Raw genomic sequence first — 26358 nt, forward strand, 5'->3', positions numbered from 1 at the left:
TTAGTGAAACGGAGAGCCGATGAGGCAAGGGGGGGGGATCAGCCCTGCATTAGTGTAGCGACACCCGTCTTGGCCCGCTGGTGAAGAAATCAACCGCTGCTCAAGGGGAAGAGTTCTGACAGACTTTTTAGTTTCAGGAAGATACCAGGGTATTGTTTCCTTTGACATGGAGAAGAAGAAAATTCTTTGTGCACTGGGGTTCATGCTAACAGTAGCTATCATTGGTATAACCACATGGTTTGTGGAGGAGGCAACTCCTGCCCGAGAGACACTTGTGTTGACGACTCCAGTGCCTGCGGAGCACTACTTTTATACATTGCCGTACCAAGAGTTGAAGCATCGACAATCCTATTTGAATAACACTTTCATTCAGATGCTGCATCACACCCACGTTGCTACGAACGCTACGAACTGTTGGATATGTGGGATGATGCCAGCCCATCAGAAGAAAGGAGGTACGCCATTCATACCCCTTCCTTTCTCTCACAATGGCTCTTGTAGAGCATGGTACACTCTGTTGTTTGCCACTCGGAAACCGACAGTGGGACGATTGCTTTTCAGACTTAATAAAGAATGTCATCAGGACAGAAATGGATATCCACAAGCAAATGGAACAATTTGGGAATGGGAAGAGTACCGACCGGACAATGAATCCATTCCCTATATCTTCACGAATACCAGAGACACTGTGGGGAAGGATAAATTTGTAATCCAAGTAGCACAAGCCCAAGCGGACCTGTGCGTCCAGAGTGTGGGTTTTATCCCTGTCGGTGTCAGTGATTGTATAACTGTGTTAAACATTGATGGGTTAAATAATAGCACCTTCCTAGCATCCCATAATACCTACTTTGTATGTGGAAATAAAGGTTATTACCGTTTGCCGGCTGGGTGGTCTGGGGTATGCTATGTATCATTCCTATTACCTCCTGTATTCTTAGCACCTGCGTCATATCATAAAGATTTGAAGTTGTTGAATAATGTGACTGTAAATAGATATAAACGTACTTTATCGATTGATGATGTGGATCAAACTGATACTAGCTTGCAACAGTATATTGATTTCAACTTAGGACTGTTTTTCTTCGTTGGAGCCGCTCTGAATAGTAGGAAGATCCGAAGATTAACAAGAGTGGTAGAAGCTGTGACTAATCAGACTGCTGCTGCTCTTGGGAATCTTACGGAAGAATTACAGATTACCAGGATTGTTGCATTGCAGAATCGTATGGTATTGGATGTGATGCTAGCTGATCGAGGAGGAGCTTGTAAAATTATTGGAAGTAGCTGCTGTGTGTTCATCCCTGATCATACGCCATCCGTTTATAACGCCATTAATAAGCTGCATAAAATAGCAGCTGAAATCCACACGGAAAACGGCACTTGGTCCTTTTCTGGATGGTTTTGGGCGTTGGTTACTGCCTGGGGATGGAAGGTCTTAACTGGTCTCTGCATTATTATCGCAATTCTGTTCTTTCTTTGTATGTGTATTAAATGTGGACCATTGTGCTGTTCCGTATGCATTTCATTTTGCATTCCAGATAAGAAAGCTATTGCCGATGTTGCCCGCCAGAAGGGTCTAGCTACAGAGGTTAAAGGAATGATGATAATTGACATATACGATGATTATTCTTGGAAACCGGATGTCTTCAGTAAATGCTGAAAGGGTCGTCTGTTGTAAATTAAGGCAGAATGTGATTAAGCATTCACTGAAAACATTAGTGTTTCCCTTTTATCGTGTTTTCCTCATTATGTTGGCCGAAGTCCGGACTCCATTTTGTATTGACATGCTGCCACGTGCTCACCACGAGGAGAGTCCGACCTCTGTGTTAGTTGCTCTTGTAATCTGCTTAGCAACAGTTATAAATAGCTCTCTCTTGTCCATCTGGCGCATGCCCAGACTTGACCACATCTGTTATAATTAGCTTTGCTTGACCATGTGTTTTCGCGGGCCCAAGGAATGTGTTAGCTCCGCCCATGTATTGATTTGGTATCGAGAATGACCCTAAATGGTAATGTTCTTCGACTTCATGTGGTATCCACCCACTCATGAGCCCCTCTGTTGTGTATAAAAGGGGACAATGTACGCAAGTTCTGTGTGCTACTCCTTGCAATACTGAAGAGTGTTGTGTGGATTGTAGGACCACCCTTAAGGGTTAATAAACGTTGTTTTTATACTTTGCAGTTTCCGTGCCAACTTCCTTATAGATATCGTTACAGAAGAGTGAACCCTTGTCTCTTGCGGGCCTAGCTGGGGCTTGTATTCATCAATTGGGCTATACTTGGGCTACATCTGGGTGATATTTGGGCTACATTTGGGCTCTTTTGTCTCTGGTGGCCATCTTGGGAGACTTATTTGTTATGAAGTTTCCTAATTTCCTCATTTACTGCAGTCTCCTCAGTAGGAAATACTTTCAGTTTTTTACTTTGATTCCATCAAGAAGGCATTCAGATGTGTCACACATTTGCCATAAATTCAGAATGTTAGCACTCTTTTTGCTCATTAGATCACTGTAGTAAAGCTACTGCTCACCAGGGAAAACTGCTGCTGGTATTGAAAGTGCATGTTTCAGTCTGCATGTCAGAATTTTTTAATGAAATAGAAGAGGATTTGAAAAGTCACTCAAAATGTGCCCTAATTTTTCTTTCTGCAGCACTAATCATACTTTTTATTGAAAAATGAACCCCCTCATTTTGTTCCTTTTTAAATTAAATGTTTTAAGAGTTACCACTTTAATCCAAGCAAGATGGCTTCAGGTGTGCCATACGTTTATCATAAGTAGGACTGTTAGCGCTCTAGTAGTTCTTTGGAACACTCTGGGAAGCTGCAGTAGAACACAAAGGAATCAACTGACAGTCTCTGCCCTTGTTGGATGTACATGTTTTACTGAGAATGTCAGACTTCATTCTCACATGACTGAGAAAGATAATGTGAATTTACAGAAAATAAGCTCTCAGTTTAGCCTATAGATCACCTTCCAAACCTCTGTGGTAAAAGCATGAGAAAATATTTTTCTCTCAATCATGATATCCCAGCAGAAGGCTTTTTCACATGGTGAAATCACCTTAGAACATACCACAATTCCTAAAATGAGTATGGTACCATCAACAAATGATTTATAATGTAACTAAAGTCTTAAAACCTTCTATTAACTGCAATGCTTTTTAATGAGGTGCTATCATGTATATTGGTCCCAAGATGGCTGCCAACACTTCTTGGATGAAGTGCTGACAGCCAATCAGATCTCAGGATGAGATGTGTGGTTAGGCTCCGCCCACATATATATATGCTTTTAAATGCTATTTTCTCAGGATCTACTGAACAGATTTACACCAAACCTACAAAAGGCACTTCCTTGACCTGAGGACTACCTCTCTGCCAAATTTCAAGTAATTCTGTTCAGCCGTTCGGGCTGTAGCTGTGTCTAAAGGTCCTATGGAAAAATGCATGGGAAAAACGCGTTTTGGGACCCCCCTTTTATCTCAGCCCCCGCTTGACGAATCCCCCCGAGACTTTCAGGGTAGGAGCGGAGCGTAGCGCCCCACCTATTTTGAAAAATTCGCGAGGATTCCTCAACCGGCGCCAAAGTTATTCAAAATAGAATGTTGCGGATTTCCTATGGAAACGTGGTCCTAACTATAACTATCTACTGGCGACCGCCAGTAGATAATATATATATATATATATTCACTGAAAAAACCAAAGGTTTCACACACGTTATAGTTAGGAATTAGCATTTAAAAAACCTTGCAAATTCACTGAAAAAACCATAGGTTTCACACATGTTATAGTTAGCTGGACATTTCTCTCATACAAAACCAATGAAATTCCCCCGTTATAGTTAGTTCAGCTAACTATAACTCGCGCCCCCGCAATGCACTGCTGATGACGTCACATATTACATCACTCATGACATGGTCAGTGACATCACTCATGACATCACTGATGACATCACTGATGACATCTCAAATGACATCACTGATGACATCATCCTTGTGATAGAGTGGCAGACCTCCTCTCACCCTAATATAACCTTTGATACACACATTCAAAAATAGAGAATAAAATTTTTAAAACAATGGACATACCAATACCAGTTACAACAACCTCTTCAGTAATTCTAAGATCCACATACACATCCACTCATTCACCAACAGGCCTGTACAGTCACTCATACATGTACTCACTCATCATATGTACTCATACACCTATACATCCTGTTACACAATGCCTCTCATCCACAGAGTTACTGACACACATAGTCACTCATGAAAATAAAGAAACAAACATACATTTACTTGCATATACAGTTATACACACACCACCACACTTACTTCTACGGGAACTTACACATACTTAGGGCCTCATGTAGGTAGCCAAATACCGGTCGGTAACGGCCGATTTTCGGTAAATATGCCGTTACCGACCGGTAGTCAGACAAGTGAGATGTAGGAGTCCAAAAACGACTTTTCGGTAAATATGAGGCGGTAAATACCGATTCATATTTACCGAATTCCAAAATACCGATTCAGAGTTACCGAATACATAATTAACGAATCGGTAAATATGAAGTGGTAAATATGAAGTGGTAAAAATGAAAATGACATGTAGGAGCACTCGGTAATTAAGAAATCCAAGAAAATCGGTAAATTAGAGTCGGTAATTAACACGGATTGAAAGCAGGTGGTAACCATCAACAGTGCAGATAAGCAATCCCAAAATGCAACAGCGTGGACAACATGCCCGCTATGTACGTCATTGCAAGGCGCCTACATCTACAGGCAGCAGGACTGAGGGTTTGGCGACGGGAGGAACGCATCTACAGACAGCGCATCACACTAGTCCAGCTGACTGATGCAGAGATACATGAGAGGTACAGGCTACACCCCGAAACCATCATGGACTTAATCAGGGACCTGCACCCACTCCTGGACCAGCCAATAAGAAGGGCGCACGCCACACCCCCATATGTGCAGGTGCTCTGCAGCCCACATCTGTTGGCATCCGGCAGTTATCAGGTGGTGACAGCTGCGGTGGGTGGTGTATCCCAGAGTTGCCCGTCCCGTTCCCTCAGGAATTTCCTGGATGCCATGATGCAGAGAATGCACCACTACATCAGCTTCCACAACACACAGGCTGCACTGCAGTAAACAAAAACAGACATTTCTCACATGGCACAGTTCCCCCATTTCATTGGCTGCATTGATGGTACACACATCCCAATCTGTCCACCAGCTGACACAGAGCACATCTACAGGATCAGGAAGTCCACCCACTCCATCAATGTGCATACCGAATTGAATGATTTTGGGAATGGTCCTGTGGGTGGCAGAACCCAAAGGTGGGCGTATGCTACCTACAACGAAGTCTGCAAGTTGTCGCACAGTGAGGCGGCTTCCAGATTGAGAGCTATTGACCAAGCAAACATGGAGAAGGCTTTTGCCGTCATAGATAATAGCTTTAGCACTCTCACTTCTAGGATTCATACATGAGACAATAGGCACATGCAAGTACACGGCGCATGCAATGTACAAGCCCCGATTTTGGCGTGCGTCCTACGAGGTATCCCAGTGCCTGTGATTACACCTTCTTTCACTCTGCTTGCAAACGGTATTTATTTAATTTTGATTAATGAAGCTTGCTGCGGGATGTGAGTGGGAATCCCGTACATAACTGTCTGGCATAAAGTTGTCTGCTGCAATACTGTTTTTTTTTCCACCCCCGCATGTGCGGCGGGATGTTTCCATCTGGCCTTCGATTCCAACCTTGAAAGCAGAGTTCAACAAGTTGAGCAGAATAGAGCGCCATTGTCCCACAAAGAGGTGCCTTTGACTTCCTCTCGTGAAACATTTGTCCTTCACGTTGCTAATACGCGCACTGAGGTACAGGCGCCTCTGAATACTGACCTCCCCCTGCATTTCAGCTCTTTGATCCAAACTATTATCAATGCCTCGTCCACGACCGGCCTGGCTCATTTTTTTTAACATGTGGGCTCAGGGCCCCGTGACCTCTTTCCGAAATATTTGTGGTGTAATTCCGGCATTTGTTCATTCACTTTTCTCGAGCATCTTTTGAGGTGTTCCGCTGCTTCTGGCGCTAGTGGCAGGTGTGCTGCTTTACCTTTTCGTACTCCGGAATGGCTGCTCCTTCTGTGCCACACGAGCACCTATCCCGTCTGCATCTTCTTCGTGATAGGATGCTTGACTTCTATGGTACTTTGCCATTGGCGACTTTGAGCCTGGCTTATGGATTATCCTTCAGGTATTCCTACTTCACCTGCGTACAACCTGTATTACACTGCCTGGATTGTCCCTTTGAATGGCCTCTGGATTTGTGCTTGACCAACATGGTGTCTCCGGTGCCGGATTTCGATCGACTGATGAGGCCCTTAGTGTCTCACGAGTTGTCCTGTTCTGGTGTCCGGATCATGGCGTGTGGTGCGGCGCATGGTATCCTGGGTAATTGGGACATCTCAGCGGCAGCCTACGACTTCTTGTCCATGAGCTATTTGGAGGAACCTTCCGGGTGCCCTCTGATTGTGCTAGAGGCTCCGTTGGTTGGAGAACACGTATGTTCCTTTTCTTTACTTAATTGGATGGCTGAGACTTTTAGTGGCCCTGCAAACGATTTTTTGTTGGAAGCCGTGGCCACATATGCTGCCTATACATTCATGGATTAACTGGATTGTCGTCCATTGCGCCTGTGCTACTGGACAGCACCCTGGCGCAACATTTATTTCTCTTATTTCTCGTTTTTCTCTTCCTGATGGTCGGCTTGAGTTTTTTACTATACTTGCATTGTGTTTTTCGGAATTTTATGCTGCAATGAATTGGACTTTAGGACTTTGGCGCTGCATTGGTTACGCCTTGTTCTGCTCTGACGAAACTGAACTCTGCGTTCTCTCTTTTCTTGCCTATTACATGTTGCTTCGCTCAAGGGGGCGTGTAGTGAGTTCTCCCTGAATACGTACATACATTGTTCAGTTAGCATAACCACGTTGAATATTATGTAGCCATCTTTTTGTCTTTGCACACGACACTGCGTTTACATGTTCTTTCTTGAATAAACTGCTGACTCGAGACTTCCTTCAGACGAGTGCATTCTGTTGTTCCCATCCCAAGCTCTGCGCAGCGACCTTGGTCTGTACATGCTGTGACACACAGTCTGGAATTTTACACGATGCATGTTTTCCACTCTAGGTTGTTCGACCCACTATTTAGCCATGACACACGCGCAGCTGCAAATACCTGAAAGTTGGTGCTTTTCATATCACAGACATCATGTTTATTATTCAGACCGAAGACGTGCCTTCCTGCGAGACGGCTCCTGATGCTCCTGTGATGTGATTTCACTGAGCTGATTTTTGAGGTATGGGGTCCCCTATTCAAGCCGGAGAGACCTTCTATTATGACATGATTATGATATTGGCTACTTGGTTAAGGGAAGGTGGTAGTATCCTCGGTATTTTCCGATTCGCTAAATACCACCTCGGTATTTACCGATTCGGTAAATACCACCTCGGTATTTACCGATTCGGTGAATTCCGATTCGTGATTACCGAATGTTACCGAATCGGTAACTGTTACCGAATTTTTACCTACATATAACTTACCTATTCTAATTTACCGATTCGGTACGGCTCGGTATTTAAGAACCGGTAAAATTTATTTACCTACATGAGGCCCTTAGTCTTTTAAACAATCACTTATAGAAACACATACTTATTCATACAGGAACTCTTTCAATCTCTCACTCTCACATATACTCAGTTATATACACCAATAGTCACATATACTAGTTTAAAACATATGTAGTTACTCATAGAGACACTATTGAGACAGTTATTCACTCACTAACACACCCATACACACACTCATCCACCCATACAGTCCTGCAGACATGCTGTCTTCAACACATACAAACAGTGAGTCACTCATTCATGCACCTATGCACTACGTAATACCCCCCACCGAACCATGCACACACTCACACTGATACTAAAAAAAACAACTAATAACCTATATAAACACCCATGTAGCTACTCATCAACCCATGCAGCCACTTATACACAAAGTGAGAGACTGATAAAGATATTTACATATTTAAACATTACTCACTAAGCCATGTATTCACTAAGATACACTTAATCAGTCAGTTATACAATCAATTTCTCAAAAACAAATCATCCATTTAGACACTTATATACCCATTTATTCTTCCATCGACCTTGAGATATACATATATAAAACATATTTAATTTTCAGAAAAACAGACATTCACTGGATGATGTCATCAGTGATGTCATCAGTGATGTCATTTGAGATGTCATCAGTGATGTCATGAGTGATGTCACTGACCATGTCATGAGTGATGTAATATGTGACGTCATCAGCAGTGCATTGCGGGGGCGCGAGTTATAGTTAGCTGAACTAACTATAACGGGGGAATTTCATTGGTTTTGTATGAGAGAAATGTCCAGCTAACTATAACATGTGTGAAACCTATGGTTTTTCAGTGAATTTGCAAGGTTTTTTAAATGCTAATTCCTAACTATAACGTGTGTGAAACCTTTGGTTTTTTCAGTGAATTTGTACGTTTTTTTTAATGCTAATTTTTGAATTATTTAATTAAAAAAAAAAAAAGAAAAATTTTAATAAAATTCCTATGTATTCATTTATATATTATCTGTATCCTTTTATTTGTTTTTGCTTTTTAAAAAAAATTTCAAATAGGAGAAAGTTGAACAGTTTTTGTAATTTTTGCAATTAATTTTTCTCCACTTTTTTTTTTATATAAATTCTTGGGGTGCGCGCTCTGAGCGCGCTCCTAGTACAATTTCGTAAGTTTTTTATGAATACCGTCGTACGTTATTTACGTACGCATATATACGTCATAGTGCGCGCTGGGAGCGCGCACCCAGTACGTATGCGTACGTACGTACGTACGCATGCGTGCGTGCGTCCTACGCGCTCCACGCGGTTTACTTCCGCATACGCTTAAATTACGCGCAATAACGTTCGCGTATACGTCTGTTCAATTTATGCGTGCTACGTACGCGCATATGACGTATGCACATGCGCAAATACGTGTTCGCACATGCGTAATCACGAGGTGCGCGCTCGGAGCATGCGCAGTGCGCGCACCTCGGGTTATATGCATAATAAAACAACACTTCTTATTGGTTATCATTACTTTCAGTTTCTGATTGTTTCAACACCACACCCAATCCCCTCATGGCAAGTCATGTGATCAAGAATCGTCACTTTTGATTGGTTTGAAGTACTTTCAGTTCCAGATTCTTCCCAAACCACACCTACTCCCCTCATTATTAGTTCTGATTCCTTTGGAGAAGGAGCTATTCTGTTGTTGAGAGACAATGGCTGAACAGCAACCATCTTCAGACAGTGACCAGGACACTCTTGAGAGGCAGAGGAGCAGGAAGCAGAAAGACAGCTTTATATGGCAGTTTTTCACTTTTCCAGAGGGACAAAAAAAGGTAAATGCACCTAAAGTTACATGTGTACTTTGTCAAAAAGTCTTGTCACGTGGGAATCCTAACAAGAAGTATTCTTTTAGCATTCACACTATGTTGAGGCATGTTGACAAAATGCATCCAGTGACTTTTCGTCGAGCTTCTGGAGCAAACCCTCCACCTGCTCAACCGACAACGTCTGCAGCAGCTCCGCCGAGCACATCTTCGGCAGCTCAGCCGAGCACTTCTTCTGCAGTGGTGCCTTTGCCTTCTTCCACACCTCGTTTTGGACCACCTTGTTTTGCGAGGTTGTCCACACGCTGCACTGATGGCGGTAAACTTATTTCTGTGTGTGAGACCAGTCTTGATCTCATTCAGAGAAAATTTGATGCCCATGAGTGCAGTAGGCCATAGATGTTTTTTCTTTTTTTTCGTTTTTCTCTTCCTGTTTCCCTCCATTAACTCAAGGGCTCTTTTAAGAGCCACTTAAAAACTAAACCCCAAAAATTTTTGGGGGGGATTTATTTAATATTTTTTTTTTTGGGGGTGCGCGCACCCTGCGCGCACTCAAGGTTTTTAAAAAAAAAAATGTGTACAAAAAGAGGTGAAGAAATGGAAGCATGAAAAGGGAGGATTGAGTAATACTAATATTTTTCACTTATTTTTTTAAAAAAATAACAAAATTTGAAAAAAAAATTTAAAAGTATTTTGCAAGGGAACAGAATTTTTTTTTTTTCTTTCCAGTTCTGCAAAAAAAGAAAAAAAGTATTAATATTCAATCATACATTACAAAAAGCATTACATGTTTTTACATATTTTACAAAGCAATTTTTTGCCCTTTTTTTGCTGTTTTCAGAATTTTTTATTTTTCACTTAAAATAGTGAAAACAATTGTATTCATCATTTAACAGCGGGCAAAAAAAAAACAATCTGAAAGATTGTTAAAAAAAAGCCCTAAAACTTTCCTCACTAAAATATACCTTGTTAGAAATATTACATATATATTACAAGTACTTTTCTAGATGAATAAAACTTTTCTAGACAAACCGTCTTTAAACCTTGTCGCAAAAGCACACATGCCAAAATAATTTCTGTCAAAGGAGTCCACAATTGTTTTTATTACTTTTCCTTTAGGCCAAATAGTAATTTCAAAATCCTTTTTAAGTGATATCTTCAATTATAATCCTTTAAAATTACAAAAAATGCTTTGTTCAGATGCAGTTTTTAGTTTTCAAAATTTAGGTTTCAGAAAAATTAAATAAGAATTGGGTAAATCATAAGGCAAACGTTGCTTGAAAATCAATTGGGAATCATTACACAGTGTCCAGCCTTTTCACATTTAAGATAAACTGTGTAATGTCCAGAAGTTACAGTAGGTCCTTCATGAAAAATTATTGCAACTGTAACAAAAGTTTTTCCAGAAATTGATAATTGTTGTCCTGTAAACTTCTTTATTAAAGTTTCCAATTTTGAACCATCAGCTCTACAACGTTGCATCATTAAAATTACATACTGACCATATTTCTGTAAAAATAAAGTGGAAAACATGTCAGATTTGCATTCAGAACATTCCATGTTGTGATTGGCATCTTTAACTAATTTACTAAAAGTCACTGATTTACTCTCTGGTAATGGTAAAAATATGAACCTTTCTGAATCAACATGACTACTACATGTGTTCATACAGTTTTCACAGCAATGTTCCCATTTGTAAGAGACACCAAATAAGTTTTCTACTTCTACTCCTTCATCTTCAAGTACACTCAAAATATATATTAAGAATTCCTGTGCATCTTGCTGGACATTTTCTTTAAACTGTGTAGAACCACAACATACATCTAAAAGATTTCTAACATCAGTAGCACTTTCTATTTCAGTTTTATCAGTACTCAGCTTCTCAAAAAGGAGACTCAGCAGAGAACACAATCTTTTTCCATGATTTACTATTATCTGTTCTAGCAACTTTTCAAGATAAAATACAACATTCAGCACTACATTTGCATAGCAGTTGACACCAGAGCTATTTTCAAAATGGCAACCAACAACCTCTTCAACACTGTTCTTTTTCTTTTTCCTTGCTATCACATCACTGTCCTTTTTTTTTGTTCTGTTCATCCACATTACAGATATTTTCAAATCTCCTTTTCCAAGAAGCAACATGTTTTTCAATCACAGGATACTGATCTAAATGAGGAGCATAGGTTCTTCTTAATCTATTATACTCCTTTACACAGTTTGTATCAGCACTAACTTTTGAGTCATCAAAGTCTATCATAAATAAACCAGATAATGTTTTCACTCGTGACAAAGCAACATATGCCATACATTCTTTGAACACAGTAGAACCAATGTTTACAAAAGCACTATCTACAGTCAATCCTTGAGACTTGTGAATAGTTACAGCATATGCTAGAGAAAACGGAAATTGCTTCCTACGTACATATAAGTCTTTCACAAGCATGAAACGAACTGAACAACGACAAATGTCTTTAACTTCTTCTATCTGATCAAATTTTATTTTTAAACATTCAATTCCTTCTTTTTTCTGATAATTAATAAAACCCACAACTCTTCCCATAGCTCCATTCACTAAACCTTTTTCTACATCCAAATTTCTCCTTAACCCCTTCCCTGCTCATGACGGAACCGTTCCGTCATGAGCCACGGTTGCCGTGTGCTCATGACGGAACGGTTCCGTCATGACACGCCCGTTGGCGGCCGCTCCGCCTGCTCGGCGCTGTTTCCCCGCCTGTGCGGGGGGACAACGCAAATGGGCGGAGTCATGACGGAACCGTTCCATCATGAGCACAGCCCAACCGTGGCTCATGACGGAGCGGCTCCGTCATGAGCACAGCGCCACCGCGCTCCCCCCCCCCGCACCCCCCAGCACCGCGGCGGAATTCCCGCCGCGGTGAAAGGGTTAAAATCACTCGACAATTCATGCAAACATATAGATTTTTTTCTAATCCAGCTGTTTTGGAAATGTTCTTCTCTAGTGAATCCAATTTATTTTTCAGTTTGCCTGTTAATGTAAAAGTAATTCTTTCATGCTGAATTTTGTCCTCTGCTTCCATTTTCTTAATCTCTTCCTTTTCCAATTTCAAAAGTTCCTCATTGAATATTGAGCACTCACGTAGTGTTGGCATTAAGCAGATTACAGTATTTTTTTCTGCAATGTTCTGGTATATTTTCTCTGCAACTATTTCTTCATTTGGAAATAAATTATGTAGCAACCGACTCTGTAATGCTTTTTTGCCAACTTCTGTGAGTAGTCCAATTCTGATATCTTTAGAATACTTGCATAATCTTCGTCGTTTGCTTGTCTCATATTGGTAGTGAGTTCTTTGTACTCAAAGAACAACCATATATTCGCATTACCAATGCTTCCTAATGACTTCTTCGTGTCTTCATGTGTCACAGTATTAAACACTGGTTGTCCTTTAACTGGAGTGAGCTGTAAAAGATCTCCAAAAACTATGACGTGTTTACCTCCAAATAACACGTCATAGTCTCTCTTAAGAATTTGTTGCATTCTTAAATGCACAAAGGCAAGCATTAAATTTGAAACCATGCTCACCTCATCAATAATGAGAACTTGCATCTTCTTCAACACTCTTGAAACTTCGAAGCATGCTTCTCCAGTTAGCTTGTGGTATTCTATTTTGTTCTCATGCTCCACTGGTAACATTAGCAAGCGATGTAAGGTAATTCCTTTTATGTTATAGGCTGCTAACCCAGTTTGGAGCAGTTACCACACAAGACAAATTTGAAGCTGTTTTTTGCTGTAGGTAGCTTCTGATTACTTTAATTAAGAAACTTTTACCAGTTCCAGCTTGTCCACTCACATACATCCTGATTGGTTCAAATGATGTGCATGAGCACTCTTTCTTTTTATGTAGTAATCCATGATCAATTTTTTTGGTGACTTCTTCATAAATTTCTTTTTGTTCTTCATTCAGTTGTTGTTCCAGATTTAGTAAGTCGATTGAATCTTCCTGTGCTTGATTCATAGCCGTTTCTACTTCAGTCATGGCTACTGCAGCTTCATTTTCTATGATTGGTTGTCCTAGGGGATCTTGACTAAGTGTTCCTGAACTTTGGCTGTCTTGAGAACTGTCTCTAGCTACTTCAGCTGCATTTTTTGCTTCCTGTTCATTTTCTTCATTTAACATTTGGACATAAGTTGTGAAAGTACTGCATTCTATGCTGTCTTTGCTAGCATTAAAAGAATCTTCATAGCTTTGAAATTCTCCCAGTAGTTCGTCCTCTGAACGCCATGGTTTAAACAGCTGTAAAAGAGCCAAGTAGTAAAATTCCTTTTTGTCAGTAGTGTCGCAACTCAGCTTCCTGTGATTTATCAAACTTCCTTTTGTTTGCTTCACCAAACATCCTTCCTCACCAATGACTTTATATTTTCCATTGTTGATGTCTTCTGTGGCTTTCCGTGAATAAATGTAGTTCTGCAGCACTTCATAGAGACACATATTCTCAAGATGATGACTTCTTTTTGGGTAATATGTGTCCAACATGTTTGTTTTCAAAATATCTGTACTTTGTGGGTCATTCTCGGCCAAATATTCAATTCCTCCAACAGATTTCAGTACCCGATTTCTCATTCCTGCAAGGCCTAAGCTTACCCAAATTATTCTTCTGGATTTTGAGTAAAGACTTGCAGATGATAACCTATCTGAGCATTCGTAGGATCCAATTTCTCGATGCGATAACATCTTTAAACTGAAACTGTACAGCTTCTTACTGACAGTCTTCTCGTGATAAATCTCTTCCCACATTTCCTTCAATTCTGTTTTCTCAGATTTAGTGATGTAAGATGTGACATACCGAGCAACAGCAATAGAATTGTCTGCCACATACTGAATATCCATGTTAGCATTCCACATGGATAAAATGACTGGGTTGAAGTCATTTATAAATTTTGACTCTTCTTTTCTTCTTAGGTTGTATGTATTTTTGGGAGATTTTCTTGTTATAGTATGTCGCACAGCTGACATAAAACTGTTGACTCTTCCTTTTGAAAGAACAGGTCTAGGAAATCCAAATCGACACTTTGTGTAGAATTTATCTTTGGTCTTGTACTTCCGTCGACAGTATTTTCCACACCGATGACTTTGGAAACGTAAAACTTGTTCTTTTAACTTTTTCTCTTCTGTGCTTTTAGGTATAGCACATGTTGCATATTCTTCAATGAAAGATAACACTGCTTCATCAGCATCTGTTCCAAACTTTGGGGCATCCTTGATCCACAACAGCATATGAATATGAGGAGCACCTCTTGCCTGGTACTCTTTTCTCCAAAAGAAATCCATCACTTCTCCAAGAGGTGGATTTTTTTTATTGCAGATGAAGGACATCATAGCCTCAAATCTATGATTGAAATATCTGCAAACATTAACTGGATCCAATGAGCACAGTTCTCCAGCTGTCTTGTATTCAATGTTTTTAATGTTTGAATTTGCCTCTCGTAGAAAATCCAGTAAATCATCCCAAGTGTACTCGGCACAGCTTAGGGTTAGAAACCATGTAGGAGTTCCTAAATTCCGTAACATGCATTTTAATTCACCGTGGCGTCGGTACCAATATTCATTTGTCCCACGCTGACAAGCCATCAGATTGATCAGTTGTGTTTCCAAATGATCATCTCGGTGCTGCACTTTCTCCATAAAATCCTTAGCAGACACATTATGTAGATGTACTCCACTTTTTAAAATGTGATTTACTGCATAAGATAATGCAGACAAGTCGCTTTCAAATAAAAGATGAAACAAATAAGGAATACTTTGACAAAATCTTGAATCTTCAGCATATAGTCTTGTAGTCCGATACTCAGAAGCTAGAATCTGTTCTGGGCATTCATCGTATCGTCCACCTTTTCCTGTAGGAAACAGCTGAGGAAAACATCGAGCTTCCAAGCTCTTCTCCCATACACTCACGGGAGTTCCTTTTGCTTTCTTCATCTGAAACAGATCAATAGTGTCTCCCATAACTTCTTTTGAATGAAGAGGATGTATGCTAAAATGTTCATAAATTTCTTCTTCCTTTGACTTGTCCACTTTTTCAATTTGACCAGTTGGTGTTTCTGTGTCTTCTTGTAAATCTTCTTCTTCTTCATATATATACATTGATTCATACCATTTATTATTCCTTTTCAAATATAAATTAGCTTTTTGTACTTTCCGTACATCTACCAGCTCCTGCCAAATCTTCCTATTCTTTGTAGGTACACCATTAACCAGAATTACTAATGGTTCAGTTTCCAAAGTATCTGCATCAATAGTTTCCATATTTTTTTTCAAATCCAAGGGCAAATACACCACTCTTCCTTTTAAACCTCTCAGTAAATCAGATTATTATGTACAGCTCTGGTCGGCATTCTATTTTCTTCTAACTTGTTATAACAGTATTTACAAATACGCTGATCTTCACCCAATTCAAAACAATTTTCCAGAAATATATATGTTGCAAAATCCTTCCACTTATAATTATCTTCATTTTCACTTTTTTTATACAGATCAACATTCCTTGTTTGAATTTTATAATGACTTCTGTGGCAACAAATACAAGTAATATTTGGTCTTTCATTAGAGGTTATAGTAAATTTTGTCATTTCATCCTCAAAATTTTTAGTAATAATGAGTTTTACATTCTGTTCCTCATTTTCCTCATTTACTGTGTTCTTCTCTGCACTTTCTTGTTCTGGATCAAAGTAACAAAACTGAATCTCATCAGTAACCTTCACTACATCTGATACAGATCCACGGAACAGAGCATTATTCAACTCATTCAACTTTACTGCTGGACTTTTAGCAAAATACAATGTTCTCACAAACTTTCTCATTTCAGTATGATGAACAGCCAGCATCCTAAAATGATGAAAAACACTTTTACACACTTTTCTAGATAGACAAGCCAGAGAATGTCCCTGCAAACCAGTATTTTCTCTCACTCTGCATGGATCTAGTGTTTGAAGCACCTTCATCTTCTGTTTTACACTTTTTACTATATTCTCTTAGAAAGTCACGTAATTTATCAATAGATTCCTGACGCACAGTACAAATACTACTACAGTTCCAAGTGTACACTGGGGCTTTTGGACGTCTCCCCATAGCCTCAGCAGCCATTACTTCTTCCTCATTTCTTGGAACCATTTTCTCTTTTTCCATCACACAACCATCCTTAACTTCATATACTCTACCATTGGTGTCAACTGCATGCAACAAACTATTACTTTGAAGATAACTCTCTTCATTAAAAAATGGTTCAGTACTTGAACTGTGTTTCCATTCTCCCAAGAACACTTTACAAAAGTTACTTTTTTACACTTCTCTTTTCCTTTTGCTTTGTGACTTCATTGCATTCACTAATTTATCTAATCTACGCATCCTATTCAAAATTAGAATAAAAAGTTTACTTTTTATTTCCAAAGCCTTACTTACAATATTTTCTATAACTTTTTTTTTCTTTATAAATTTTGTTTTTTTCTTATATTTTTTCACATCTTTTAGCAAATTTAACATCACTCTTCTCTGAAACATTTTTCGACGAATGTTTTAAAATCTAATTTTCGTGTTAAATCAGTTTGACATACTTCTGATTGTACATTAGCTTTTTTTTTTGCTGTTGACTGTGTTGTTGCTTTGTACATAAAACACTGTTTGTTTTACAGTTATTTTTGCCATTTTTTTGTTTTTTGAAAATCTTTTTTAAGAAATCTCTGCTCTGCTTACCAGTAGACTTTTTCTTTTTGCCATCACCAGCTTCTCCTCCTATTTTTTTCTCAGTTTTGTCCAGATATACTTGTTGTTGCTTTTCTTTCCTCTTTCTTGTCCTTAAAGGCATTTTTTTTTCACTGTTGCTCAGCAATACCTGCAAGGAACTTAAAAAAAAATCCTTTTTGTAATTATAATTCATTAAAATATTTTTTTTTACTTTTCATTAATTTCAAATGTTTTTCCATTTGCCTCTCATTTGTGATTTACTAATTTGTGCACAGTGCTAACCACCACAGTTGAAAAAAAACAAACTGCCCCTTTTCTGCAAGTGCATGTTTTATAGAACAACTGCAACAAAATGTATATCTGTGGCCACAATTCCTGTGCGCACACAGCCTCATGGTGTGCTTCTAAGCAGAAAACAGAATTTGATTAGCAAATTCAAAGCACATTTACTACTCTGGTAGATCAAGTGATAATTGCTGTTACAGCCTTACACATTTTCCTTGTAGATCACAGAGGCAGAAAAGAGCACATTTCCTAACAGCTACTTCATACCATAAGCATCTGCAACCTGGGTGAGTGTTTAGAGTAGAGCAAAGAAAATGAGGCCTTGGTGACGTTGAATGTGTTTGTATTACACACAGACCTGAGTAGTACGCATGGGAGTGTTGGAGAAGCTGCTGCGTGTGTTCCAAGAGTGTGTTTCTGCAGACTATGTATTGTCAGCTGCAAGAGAGATGAGCAAGGAGATTTCCAGAACTGCATGAAGACTGCAGGGATGTATGTAACAGTGCATGTGTGCTAAGGGATAATTTGTGTAAACACAACAGGCAGCCCGTTTCCTGGGACTGCAATTCTTACTGAACAACAACTTCACAAATTAAATCTCTGCCCACAATTCCTGTGCGCACACAGACTCATGACATCATTTTAAGCACATAACACAGGCTGCCCCTTTCCTGGGACTGCATTTCTTACTGAACAACATCTTCACAAATTAAATCTCTGCTCACAATTCCTGTGTGCACACAGACTCATGCCATCATTTTAGGCACATAACACAGGCTGCCCCTTTCCTGGGACTGCAATTCTTACTGAACAACAACTTCATAAATTAAATCTCTGCCCATAATTCCTGTGTGCACACAGAGTCATATCATCATTTTAAGCACATAACACAGGCTGCCCCTTTCCTAGGACTGCATTTCTTTCAGAACAACAACTTCATAAATTAAATCTCTGCCCACAATTCCTGTATACACACAGACTCATGCTATGTTTTTTGGAACAAAACAGTGTTCCTGAATAGTACCAAATTACTGTTACAGCCTGACACATTTCACTTATCATTTACAGAAGCAGAAAACAGCACATGTCCTAACAGCTCCTTAAGACCATGACCATGTGTTACAGGGTGAGTGATTAGACTAGATAAATTTAAATGAGGCCTTGGTGACGTTGAATGTGTTTGCATTACACAGTGCTATCTGAAACAGCACACAGAGCTGAGTACTACACATGAGAGTGTTGGAGAAGCTGCTGCGTGTGTGCCAAGAGTGTGTTTCTAGACACTGTGTATTGTCTGGTGCAAGACAGATGAGCAAAGAGACTTCCAAAACTGCATAAAGACTGCAGGGATGTATGTAACAATGCATGTGTGCTAAGGGATAAATTGTGTAAACACAACAGGCTGCCCCTTTCCTGGGACTGCAATTCTTACTGAACAACATCTTCACAAATTAAATCTCTGCCCACAATTCCTGTGCGCACACAGACTCATGCCATCATTTTAGGCACATAACACAGGCTGCCCCTTTCCTGGGACTGCATTTCTTACTGAACAACAACTTCACAAATTAAATCTCTGCCCACAATTCCTGTGCGCACACAGATTCATGCCATCATTTTAGGCACATAACACAGGCTGCCCCATTCCTGGGACTGCAATTCTTACTGAACAACAATTTCATAAATTAAATCGCTGCCCACAATTCCTGTATACACACAGACTCATGCTATGTTTTTTGGAACAAAACAGTGTTCCTGAATAGTACCAAATTACTGTTACAGCCTGACACATTTCCCTTATCATTTACAGAAGCAGAAAACAGCACATGTCCTAACAGCTCCTTAAGACCATGACCATGTGTTTCAGGGTGAGTGATTAGACTAGATCATTTTAAATGAGGCCTTGGTGACGTTAAATGTGTTTGCATTACACAGTGCTATCTGAAACAGCACACAGAGCTGAGTACTACACATGAGAGTGTTGGAGAAGCTGCTGAGTGTGTGCCAAGAGTGTGTTTCTAGACACTGTGTATTGTCTGGTGCAAGACAGATGAGCAAAGAGACTTCCAAAACCGCATGAAGACTGCAGGGATGTATGTAACAATGCATGTGTGCTAAGGGATAATTTGTGTAAACACAACAGGCTGCCCCTTTCCTGGGACTGCAATTCTTACTGAACAACATCTTCACAAATTAAATCTCTGCCCACAATTCCTGTGCGCACATAGACTCATGCCATCATTTTAGGCACATAACACAGGCTGCCCCTTTCCTGGGACTGCATTTCTTACTGAACAACAACTTCACAAATTAAATCTCTGCCCACAATTCCTGTGCGCACACAGATTCGAGCCATCATTTTAGGCACATAACACAGGCTGCCCCTTTCCTGGGACTGCAATTCTTACTGAACAACAACTTCATAAATTAAATCTCTGCCCACAATTCCTGTGTGCACACAGAGTCATATCATCATTTTAGGCACATAACACAGGCTGCCCCTTTCCTAGGACTGCATTTCTTTCAGAACAACCACTTCATAAATTAAATCTCTGCCAACAATTCCTGTATACACACAGACTCATGCTATGTTTTTTGGAACAAAACAGTGTTCCTGAATAGTACCAAATTACTGTTACAGCCTGACACATTTCCCTTATCATTTACAGAAGCGGAAAACAGCACATGTCCTAACAGCTCCTTAAGACCATGACCATGTGTTACAGGGTGAGTGATTAGACTAGATCAATTTAAATGAGGCCTTGGTGACGTTGAATGTGTTTGCATTACACAGTGCTATCTGAAACAGCACACAGAGCTGAGTACTACACATGAGAGTGTTGGAGAAGCTGCTGCGTGTGTGCCAAGAGTGTGTTTCTGAAGACTGTGTATTGTCTGGTGCAAGACAGATGAGCAAAGAGACTTCCAGAACTGCATGAAGACTGCAGGGATGTATGTAACAGTGCATGTGTGCTAAGGGTTATTTTCAGTTTTGAACATATTGCATCTACATGTGCCTTTGCTATTTTGAAAGGGAAATCTACCCTGTTGGTTTCAAATTTTTTAGCTTTTGCCTCCAATTTGCGATTAAGTGATTTCTGCTGAGTGCTAACCACCACATTTGAAGAAAACAAGCTGTCCCTTTCCTGCAAGTGCATGTTTTACAAAACAACTGCAACACAAAATACATCTCTGGCCACAATTCCTATATTCACACAGACTCATGCTGTGTTGGTAGGCACAACACACAGTCTGCCCCTTTCCCTGGTCTGCAATCCTTACAGAACAACAACTTCACAAATTAAATCTCAGACAACAATTCCTATATGCACACAGACTCATGCTGTGTTGTTAGGCACAAAACACAGGCTGCCCCTTTCCTGGGTCACCAATTCTTACAGAACTAATGCTAATTTCAAATGTGCTGCCATTTTCCTCTTTTTTCTTTCAAAGTGATTTCTGCTAAATCCTAACCATCACAATTAAAAACAAGCTGTCCTTTTCTTTCAACTGCAAGTCTTACTTTTCAACAGCAACACAAATTAAATCTCTGTCAACAATTCTTCTCTGCACACAGACTCATGGTTTGATGGTAGGCACAAAACAGTATTCCTCATTGATACCAGTACAAATTAACTTATGGTGAAAACATAGTCCTTAATATCTTACAAGTTCAAGACAGTTAAATATGTCCCAAACCTCAAAATGTAAAACATAACTTTTGAAGAAGATTCACAATTCTAATATTTATCTCAAAAATCACCACATACTTTCCCTCTCAAACTCATAACTCACCTTTAAAATTAGTTAGTTGTTTAAGAAATGTGCCACTCAAACAGCAGACTATCAGAGTCAGAATATCAGAGATCTACACCTCTCTCTTCTCTGCAGAACCAGTAAATGGCAATGTTTCCCTCTCTTTTTTCACACATATACATGTTAATTTCAAATCTCAGTGCTTCCCACTTTTTTTCAAATGAAATCACACATTTCTATTGGTTGAAAACTTGAACCCCTTTCCAAATGTACCCTTCCCCCAACTTGTCTCCTACCTGCTACCATAGCAACAGGTCATGGAACACTGCTGTGAGGAGAGAGGTCAGAAGTTCAGCAGACAATGTTTCATATCCAAAGAGCAAGAGTGCTTGACTTTTCAAACCTAACAGCCAATCCATAGTAATGTTCTTTGGTAACACATTTTTCTGTACCAATACAAAACATGCTTTTTAAAATTTAAACATACAGCCTAGTTTTTAGTGTAGAATGGTTTCAAACAGCCAATGAGTTCTTTTTATTAAAAAAACTATGTGTGCCCCCATTTTTCAACTGTCTTTCATTTCATATTGCCTTTCTACTGAAAGACACCTCCTGAGTGCATCCAGATCTCCTTGGAAGATGTTCACAGTGTGGATTGTAGGTCACAGCTATGTCTTCTGGAGTGAAAAATTTGCAGAAAAAAGAGGTATGGTGAGAGACCTTGCTTTGCCAAATGTAGACATTAAATGGATTGGTCAGAGAGGGTTAAAGTGGCACCAATTAATGCCTTTGGTGAAAACCTTTCTACATCTCCCACAGCCTAACCTTATTATTGTGCACTGTGGTGGAAATGACCTAGGCACTTTAACTGGGGTAGGTCTGGAAATGCTTATTAAGGACACCTTTGTGCAATTGATGTCACTTTTTCCACAAACTGCCTTTGTATATTCTAACATATGCCAAAGGCAAAAGTGGAACTGGTCCAACCAACATTGTCCGCAGATTGACAAAGCAAGGAAGCACGTCAACAAATCTATTTCTGCTTTCCTCAGAGACTTTGGTATGGGCTCTATATACCACAACAACTTGCGTTACAACATGCAAGACATTTATAGAGGAGATGGTGTACACTTCACTGATGAAGGCAACAGAGTCTTCCTCTTGAACTTTAGACTCTGCATCGGTACTTACTTGTAGGTACCGAAAAACACACAATAAACACAAGGGCTCTTTTTAGAGCCACCTTATATCTTTTTACTTAATTGCGAATTTTTTTTAATTTTTTTGTTTTTAAAAATGTTTCGGGTGCGCGCTGGGTGCGCGCACTCGGCGATATTTTTTATCAAAATATAAATCTTTTTTTTTGCCCTACAAGGTCCTACTGTGACCCCCTTACAATGCCTAGTGGGTCAATATCTCCCCACTCTGCCCCCTTTTCAAGTTCTCCCCCTTTGTTTCTCACCCCCTCTTTATGCGAGAGACAAAATGGCGGTTGCCGCTTCCTGATTTCCACCGATTCGAATGTTTACTGACATCTAACAACCAATCAGAAGTGCGCTCGCGCACGGCAAGGTGCGCGCACAGGACTTGCTCAGTGCACGCACGCTGCGCGCTTACAGATATATATATTGATTTAAATGCTAATTTCTCAGGAAATACTCAACAGATTTACACCAAACCTGCAAAAGGCACTTCATGGACCTTATGGCTACCTCTCTGCCAAATTTCACATAATTCTGTTCAGCCGTTCGGGCTGTAGCTGTGACTAAAGTCCCTATGGAAAAATGCATGGGGAAAACGCGTTTTGGGACCCCCCTTTTTTCTCGGCCCCCGCTTGACGAATCACCCCGAAACTTTCAGGGTAGGAGCGGAGCGGAGCGGAGCGCCCCATTAGTTTTGAAAATTTTGCGAAGATTCGTCAACCGGCGCCAAAGTTATTCAAAATAAAATTTTGAGATTTCCTATGGAAACTCGGTCCTAACTATAACTACCTACTGGCAACCGCCAGTAGGTAAAATATATATATATACATTCCATTTGTCAATCCTTTGCTCAAAAAAGATTGCCCCGAGCCCCAATTTGTTCATAACAGCGTGTTTTTTATTCCATCAGGTTTGTGGCAAACAACTCCCTATGGAGTTGTTTGCCACAAACATGATGGAATAAAAAACACGCTGTTATGAACAAATTGGGGCTCGGCGTAATCTTTTTTGAGCAAAGGATTGACTGATGGAATAATAAGGGTCGCGTCCTTGCCGGCAGCCCGCCATCCCTTGGAGGCAGAGGATATCGCGAAACAAGTTTTGAATTCGAATATATATATATATATATTTTTGTACAATAGTGTGTTGCTAACTTAGTATTATTTGTATTTATATATTTACATTATATGACTGTTAGCTACAACACTTGTTTAAGCATCCATGCGATTATCATTCAAATTTTCGCAAACATCATGCAAACTATGTCTTCTATGTCTATGAATTGTTTGATTGGACACTGTCACTTTAAATAGATTGAGCACACGAAGTAATGCTGTCATGTGATCAAGGCAGGGAGCTGTCGAAACGCGTCATGGCGACATACTAAAGAAATAAAATAGAAAACCAGCACTTAACTTGGGTCCACTCTCGTTTGTTGTTTGGAGAAACTTGGTGAGACGAGACTGTTTCATATATATATATATATATATATATATATATATATTCACTGAAAAAACCATAGGTTTCACACACGTTATAGTTAGCTGGACATTTTACTCATAAAAAACCAATGAAATTCCCCCGTTATAGTTAGTGCAGGCAACTATAACTCACGCAACCGCAATCCTCTGCTGATGCTAATACTGTATTTAGACACTTATTTGCCCATGTCTTCTTCCATTAAATTTTAGCTATACATATATTACAAATATTTTTTTTTCATAAAGACACATATGTCATCAGCAGAGGATTGCGGTCGCGTGAGTTATAGTTGCCTGCACTAACTATAACGGGGGAATTTCATTGGTTTTTTATGAGTAAAATGTCCAGCTAACTATAACATGTGTGAAACCTATGGTTTTTTCAGTGAATTTGCAAGGTTTTTTAAATGCTAATTCCTAACTATAACGTGTGTGAAACCTATGGTTTTTTCAGTGAATTTGTACGTTTTTTTAAATGCTAAGTTACTTTACGCCGTTCGTGGCGTGCGCGCCCACTTAACGCAGTTCGTTCCATGCGCGCACGGTGCGCTTCGCGCACCGTGCGTGCACAGTGAGCACGCGGTGCGCTTCGCGCACCGCGCGCCCACTTTACGCAGTTAGTGCCGTGCACGCACGGTGGGCACGCGGTGCGCTACGCGCACCGCGTGCCCACGTTATGCTGGATGGGCCATGTACGCACGATGCGCTTCGCGCACCGTCCGCACGCGGAGGACATATTATGCGCTTCGTTGTGAAAGGTAATCTATTAAATGTTCCATCGTAAGCGCACGGTAAGCGCACCGTAAGCTGCCACAGATATATATATTGATTTAAATGCTATTTTCTCAGGAACTACTGAACAGATTTACACCAGACCTACAAAAGGCACTTCCTTGACCTGTAGACTACCTCTCTGCCAAATTTCAAGTAACTCTGTTCAGCCGTTCGGGCTGTAGCTGTGTCTAAAGGTCCTATGGAAAAATGCATGGGAAAAACGCGTTTTGGGACCCCCCTTTTTTCTCAGCCCCCGCTTGACGAATCCCCCCGAGACTTTCAGGGTAGGAGTGGAGCGTAGCGCCCCATTCGTTTTGAAAATTTCGCGAGGATTCGTCGACCGGCGCCAAAGTTATTCCAAATAGAATGTTGCGGTTTTCCTATGGAAACAGGGTCCTAACTATAACTACCTACTGGCGACCGCCAGTAGGTAATATATATATATATATATATATATATATATATATATATATATATATATATATATATATATATATTGGAAGAAAAGGTTGCCCTTGCTCGAGGAAGCACACACGATGAGTATTGCACTTCTTTTATTGGAGGTTGCAGCATGATGCACAGGAAACATTCAGAGCTCTTCTCATCACCTAACGCGTTTCGGGCTAGCGCCCTTGCTCACAGGTGTTCTCCGAGGTGACTGGAAACAGTGCGCAGCCATCTTTACAAGTCCTCATGTATCCGCCCCAATCGGCGTGTCGCCAGTGCTTGGAATTGTGGTCCTTGTAGTTCGCAGCACCGCATCCCCAGTGGGATTCTCCTCCACCTCACATTAAAAACATCATAAAGCCCATGTGGGTTGATGAATGGCTCACCACACAGTGTGCCACTCATAGATATCCACCAATAGTGGCCCCATCGTCCAAAAATGATGACTGTCCCTCGACGTCAACTCTGGTCCGCTACTGCTGCGGCGGTGCTCCCCCACGGCTGGACCGGCCGTAAATATTGGAAGAAAAGGTTGCCCTTGCTCGAGGAAGCACACACGATGAGTATTCCACTTCTTTTATTGGAGGTTGCAGCATGATGCACAGGAAACATTCAGAGCTCTTCTCATCACCTAACGCGTTTCGGGCTAGCGCCCTTGCTCACAGGTGTTCTCCGAGGTGACTGGAAACAGTGCGCAGCCATCTTCACAAGTCCTCATGTATCCATGTATGCATGGGGAAAACGCGTTTTGGGACCCCCCTTTTTTCTCAGCCCCCGCTTGACTAATCACCCCGAGACTTTCAGGGTAGGAGCGGAGCGCCCCACCTATTTTGAAAAATTCGCGAGGATTCGTCAACCGGCGCCAAAGTTTTTCAAAATAGAATTTTCAGATTTCCTATGGAAACAAGGTCCTAACTATAACTATCTACTGGCGACCGCCAGTAGATAATATATGTATATATATATATATATATATATATATATATATACTCACTGAAAAAAGTGACAGAGCTAAACCTGACGCTAGACGATCGTTTGATAGAGTAACTTTCTTTGCCCTGCCTGATTTCTGCCATGTTACGGTGGAAAGGAGATGGAAGATGAGGCAGCTCATTGGTCCTCTTCGGAGCCTTGGGCATGAGGCCTACCTGATGTACCCTGCGAGGCTCAAGGTTATCTTTAAGGGCCAGGCTAAGTTTTTTACATCAGAGAT

Source organism: Triturus cristatus, chromosome 5_2 (assembly GCF_964204655.1).
Source record: "Triturus cristatus chromosome 5_2, aTriCri1.1, whole genome shotgun sequence".
Classification (NCBI taxonomy): Eukaryota; Metazoa; Chordata; class Amphibia; order Caudata; family Salamandridae; genus Triturus; species Triturus cristatus.